This window comes from Hyla sarda, chromosome 5, assembly GCF_029499605.1.
Source record: "Hyla sarda isolate aHylSar1 chromosome 5, aHylSar1.hap1, whole genome shotgun sequence".
In the NCBI taxonomy this organism is placed as follows: Eukaryota; Metazoa; Chordata; class Amphibia; order Anura; family Hylidae; genus Hyla; species Hyla sarda.
In genome coordinates this window covers 171,263,002-171,269,472 of record NC_079193.1, presented here as the reverse complement: position 1 = coordinate 171,269,472, position 6,471 = coordinate 171,263,002, and positions in this window count along the sequence as shown.

The following is a 6,471-nucleotide window of genomic DNA, read 5'->3' as shown; positions in this document are numbered from 1 at the left end:
AGGGAGTAGACAGAAGCAAGGTCGGACGTAGCAGAAGGTCGGGGCAGGCAGCAAGGATTGTAGTCAGGGGCAACGGCAGGAGGTCTGGAACACAGGCTAGGAACACACAAGGGAACGCTTTCACTGGCACAATGGCAACAAGATCCGGCGAGGGAGTGCAGGGGAAGTGAGGTATACATAGGGAGTGCACAGGTGAACACACTGATTAGAACCACTGCGCCAATCAGCGGCGCAGTGGCCCTTTAAATCGCAGAGACCCGGCGCGCGGGCGCCCTAGGGAGCGGGGCCGCGCGCGCCGGGACAGGACCGACGGAGAGCGAGTCAGGTACGGGAGTCGGGGTGCGCATCGCGAGCGGGCGCCACCCGCATCGCGAATCGCATCCTGGCTGGAGGCGGAATCGCAGCGCACCCGGTCAGTGGATCTGACCGGGGCGCTGCGGGAGCGAGAGTGTAGCGAGCGCTCCGGGGAGGAGCGGGGACCCGGAGCGCTCGGCGTAACAGTAGGCAGTGTTCCCCCACATTAGGTGCAGCATAGTTCTCCCCACATTAGGCTGGCAGTGTTCTCCCCACATTAGGTGCAGCATAGTTCCCCCCACATTAGGTTGGCAGTGTTCCCCCCACTTAGGTGCAGCATAGTTCTCCCCACATTAGGTTGGCAGTGTTCCCCCCATATTAGATGCAGCAGAGTTCTCCCCACATTAGGTGCAGCATAGTTCTCCCCACATTAGGTTGGCAGTGTTCCCCCCACATTAGGTGCAGCATAGTTCTCCCCACATTAGGTGCAGCAGAGTTCCCCCCACATTAGGTGCTGCATAGTTCTCCCCACATTAGGTTGGCAGTGTTCCCCCCACATTAGGTGCAGCATAGTTCTCCCCACATTAGGTTGGCAGTGTTCCTCCCACATTAGGTGCAGCATAGTTCTCCCCACATTAGGTAGGCAGTGTTCCCCCCACATTAGGTGCAACAGAGTTCCCCCACATTAGGTGCAGCATAGTTCCCCCCACATTACGTAGGCAGTGTTCCCCTCACATTAGGTGCAGCATAGTTCTCCCCACATTAGGTTAGCAGTGTTCCCCCCACATTAGGCTGGCAGTGTTCCCACCACATTAGGTGCAGCATAGTTCTCCCCATATTAGGCTGGCAGTGTTCCCCCCACATTAGGTGCAGCAGAGTTCCCCCCACATTAGGCTGGCAGTGTTCCCCCCCAACATTAGGCTGGCAGTGTTCCCCCCACATTAGGTTGGCAGTGTTCCCCCCACATTAGGTGCAGCATAGTTCTCCCCACATTAGGCTGGCAGTGTTCCCCCCACATTAGGCTGGCATTGTTCCCCCACATTAGGTTGGCAGTGTTCCCCCCACATTAGGTGCAGCAGAGTTCCCCCACATTAGGTACAGCAGAGTTCCCCCCACATTAGGTAGGCAGTGTTCCCCCCACATAAGGTGCAGCATAGTTCTCCCCACATTAGGTTAGCAGTGTTCCCCCCAAATTAGGCTGGCAGTGTTCCCCCCACATTAGGCTGGCAGTGTTCCCCCCACATTAGGTGCAGCATAGTTCTCCCCACATTAGGCTGGCAGTGTTCCCCCCACATTAGATGCAGCAGAGTTCCCCCCACATTAGGTGCAGTATGTTCCCCCACAGACATACAGCCTCCAGCCATATACAGTGTATGGCTGGAGGCTGTATGCCTGCATACTGCCCGACTTCAGTGCTCCGACCACCGCTCCTCCCGTCTGACCATAGCATTAGTTCCGGGACCGGAGAAGCGGTGGTCGGAACACCGAAGATGACGTGCCGCTGGTCACTTACCAAGCTGGCCAGCGCACGTCTTCCTCCTCCTCGATGCTCCGGTCTTCTGCGCCTCCGTTGCTATGGGCGCACGGACGGTGTGGGCGGTGTGCGCTATCACCCGGCGGCCCCTGCATTTTTAAACTTAACGCAGGGCCGCAGAGAGTTAACGGGGGCATCCCTGTGTCCAGAAAACATCTTTCGGGACACAGGGATGTCCTCAATAGTGATGGGGGGAATTTCCCTGTCGCTACAGGACGGGCAAGTACCAGCTCTGCTCGGGGCCCCTGGCCAGCTCGGGGCCCCAAGCAATTGCTTGGTTTGCCTGTCCTGTAGCGACGGGCCTGCATGCACGGTGCACTTGAACACATCGCTGGTGCTCCCCTTGATCCCTTAACTAAGGACAGCCCTGATCTGTGCGAGTATACTGCGCTGGTGCACGCCGACTTTTTTACTGTCCAACAATATTTCTAAAATGTAAACCCTAAACAATGTAGTTTTATTAAAGCAATTACTGATAAGAAAGGATTAGAAAGGAAGAGCTGGGCATGGATGTTGAAGTTCAATCACCTTAAAGGGGTTATCTGGTGGATTTGATATGTTCATATTGTCACCAGGCTGCATAATAAAATAACAAACGCCTTTAACTCACCTTCCTCCACTCCTTCATAGCCATAGCTGGTAAATCTCCTTTCTCCCGAGCTGCAGAGTATAAAGTATTTTTTTATTTTTTTGGCAGCTGTTACGCCTAGCGCTCCGGGTCCCCGCTCCTCCCCGGAGCGCTCACGGCGTCTTTCTCCCTGCAGCTCCCCGGTCAGTCCCGCTGACCGGGAGCGCTGCACTGTCATGGCCGTTGGGGACGCGATTCGCACAGCGGGACGCGCCCGCTCGCGAATCGCGTCCCAGGTCACTTACCCGTTCCCGTCCCCTGCTGTCATGTGCTGGCGCGCGCGGCTCCGCTCTCTAGGGCGCGCGCGCGCCAGCTCCCTGAGACTTAAAGGGCCAGTGCACCAATGATTGGTGCCTGGCCCAATTAGCTTAATTGGCTTCCACCTGGTCCCTGACTATATCTAACCTCCTCCCATGCACTCCCTTGCCGGATCTTGTTGCCCTTGTGCCTAGTGAAAGCGTATTGTGTGTCTAAAGCCTGTGTACCAGAACTTCTGCTATCCGCCTGCCCCCGACCTTCTGCTACGTCCGACCTTGCTTCTGTCTACTCCCTTGTACCTCGCCTATCATCAGCAGTCAGAGAGGTGACCCGTTGCTAGTGGATACGACCTGGTCACTACCGCCGCAGCAAGACCATCCCGCTTTGCGGCGGGCTCTGGTGAAAACCAGTAGTGACTTAGAACCGGTCCACTAGCGCGGTCCTCGCCAATCCCTCTCTGGCACAGAGGATCCACTACCTGCCAGCCGGCATCGTGACAGTAGATCCGGCCATGGATCCCGCTGACGTCCCTCTGCCTTATATCTCTGATATCACCACGGTGGTCGCCCAGCAATCCCGACAGATCGCCCATCTAACCCACCAGCTGTCGGAAGTATTCACCATTGTGCAGCAACTTCAGTCGCAACTTCAGCAGCAATCATCTCCTCCGCCAGCTCCTGCACCCCTTCCGCAGCGAGTGGCCACTCCTAGCCTCCGCCTGTCCTTGCCGGACAAATTTAATGGGGACTCTAAGTTTTGCCGTGGCTTCCTTTCGCAATGTTCTCTGCACTTGGAGATGATGTCGGACCAGTTTCCTACTGAAAGGTCTAAGGTGGCTTTCGTAGTCAGCCTTCTGTCTGGAAAAGCTCTGTCATGGGCCACACCGCTCTGGGACCGCAATGACCCCGTCACTGCCTCTGTACACTCCTTCTTCTCGGAAATTCGAAGTGTCTTTGAGGAACCTGCCCGAGCCTCTTCTGCTGAGACTGCCCTGCTGAACCTGGTCCAGGGTAATTCTTCCGTTGGCGAGTACGCCATACAATTCCGTACTCTTGCTTCTGAACTTTCCTGGAATAATGAGGCCCTCTGCGCGACCTTTAAAAAAGGCCTATCCAGCAACATTAAAGATGTTCTGGCCGCACGAGAAACTCCTGCTAATCTACATGAACTCATTCATCTAGCCACTCGCATTGACATGCGTTTTTCTGAGAGACATCAAGAGCTCCGCCAGGAAAAAGACTTAGATCTCTGGACACCTCTCCCACAGTCTCCACTGCAATCTGCGCCTAGGCCTCCCGCCGAGGAAGCCATGCAAGTGGATCGGTCTCGCCTGACCCTGGAAGAGAGGAATCGCCGTAAGGAAGAGAATCTTTGTCTGTACTGTGCCAGTACCGAACATTTTTTGGTGGATTGCCCTATCCGTCCTCCACGTCTGGGAAACGCACGCTCGCACCCAGCTCTCGTGGGTGTGGCGTCTCTGGATGCTAAGTCGGCTTCTCCACGTCTCACGGTGCCTGTACGGATTTCTACTTCAGCCAGCTCTTCCCTCTCAGCCGTGGCCTGCCTGGACTCTGGTGCTTCTGGGAATTTTATTCGGGAGTCCTTGGTGAATAAATTCCGCATTCCGGTGACCCGTCTTGTCAAGCCACTCCACATTTCCGCGGTCAACGGAGCCAGGTTGGATTGCACCGTGCGTTACCGCACGGAGCCCCTCCTAATGTGCATCGGACCTCATCACGAGAAAATTGAATTTTTTGTCCTTCCCAATTGCACTTCCGAAGTTCTCCTTGGACTACCCTGGCTTCTACACCATTCCCCAACCCTGGACTGGTCCACTGGGGGGATCAAGAGTTGGGGTCCCTCTTGTTCCAAGGACTGCCTTAAACCAGTTCCCAGTACTCCCTGCCGTGACCCTGTGGTTCCTCCTGTATCCGGTCCCCCTAAAGTCGTTAGGGACTCTGCCTGCCACAGAAAATGCCTTTCCCCCCCTCCCAGTCCCTTCAGGCAAGCCTCTGTGTCCCCTCATGGCTCCCGTCCTTGTGTCTCCCTGCCCCGTGCCAAGCTTCACCCTCTGCCCTCCCTCCCCATTCCTACTCCTGCTGTACTGCCTGCCATTGAGGAAACCATCCATTCCTTCCCGGTGTCCTCATCCCAGGGGAGGCAGTCACCGGACAAAAAAAAGGGGAGACCTAAGGGGGGGGGTACTGTTACGCCTAGCGCTCCGGGTCCCCGCTCCTCCCCGGAGCGCTCACGGCGTCTTTCTCCCTGCAGCTCCCCGGTCAGTCCCGCTGACCGGGAGCGCTGCACTGTCATGGCCGTTGGGGACGCGATTCGCACAGCGGGACGCGCCCGCTCGCGAATCGCGTCCCAGGTCACTTACCCGTTCCCGTCCCCTGCTGTCATGTGCTGGCGCGCGCGGCTCCGCTCTCTAGGGCGCGCGCGCGCCAGCTCCCTGAGACTTAAAGGGCCAGTGCACCAATGATTGGTGCCTGGCCCAATTAGCTTAATTGGCTTCCACCTGGTCCCTGACTATATCTAACCTCCTCCCATGCACTCCCTTGCCGGATCTTGTTGCCCTTGTGCCTAGTGAAAGCGTATTGTGTGTCTAAAGCCTGTGTACCAGAACTTCTGCTATCCACCCTGACTACGAACCTTGCCGCCTGCCCCCGACCTTCTGCTACGTCCGACCTTGCTTCTGTCTACTCCCTTGTACCTCGCCTATCATCAGCAGTCAGAGAGGTGACCCGTTGCTAGTGGATACGACCTGGTCACTACCGCCGCAGCAAGACCATCCCGCTTTGCGGCGGGCTCTGGTGAAAACCAGTAGTGACTTAGAACCGGTCCACTAGCGCGGTCCTCGCCAATCCCTCTCTGGCACAGAGGATCCACTACCTGCCAGCCGGCATCGTGACAGCAGCCTTGGGACAATAGGAAAATATAAAATTCCACTGGACAACCCTTTTAATGGAGCACGGGGTCAAGACAGCCCATTAGTGCTTACTAGACTTTGTGAGGCCTTAGGCGAAACTCAATAATGAGGCTCCCAGCCTGCGAATTTAAATGACATCTGTAGTGCAATATAACTTATCCCCTATCCGCTTCTGCTATTATATTTATAATTTTAGATGACTTCTTAGGAATTTAGAGTGGAGTATGGTTTCTTTTAACATGGAACATACAGAGAAATATTTACTTTAACCCCTTGGGGATGCAGGGCGTACCTGTACGCCTGTGGGAATTTCAGTCCCCACCACTCGCTGGGCGGGGACCGGACCAGGATGCCTGCTGAAATCGTCCAGCAGGCATCTCGTACCAATACCTGGGGGGGTCCTGAGACCCCCCCTATGTTGGTGATCGCCGCAAATCGCTGGTCAATTCAGACTGTCGATTCCTGGTCATACGGGTCTTCGGTGACCTGGAAAATAAAAGGGATCAGGGCTGTCCAAGACCCCCCTATCCCCCTGAAGGGATAGGAGTGAGGTGTCAGGGGTGCTACCCCTCCTATTGGTCAGTCAGAAGCAACCGACCAATAGCAGATCGGGGGTGGTTAAAGTCCGGTTCCCCCGCTCTGCCCACCAACGGTAGTCCGGGCAGAGCGGGGTAACTGTCCTGGGAGCAGGGGCGGACTGACCGGCCAGTCCGTTCAGACGTCATCAGAGGGGTACAGCAGGTATCCCAGTAAGGGGCCCGGGTCAAGGCCCGAAACTGATGGTGGGGGCCCTCCGCTGCAGCACTGTTTTCTTATTCAAAATACTTA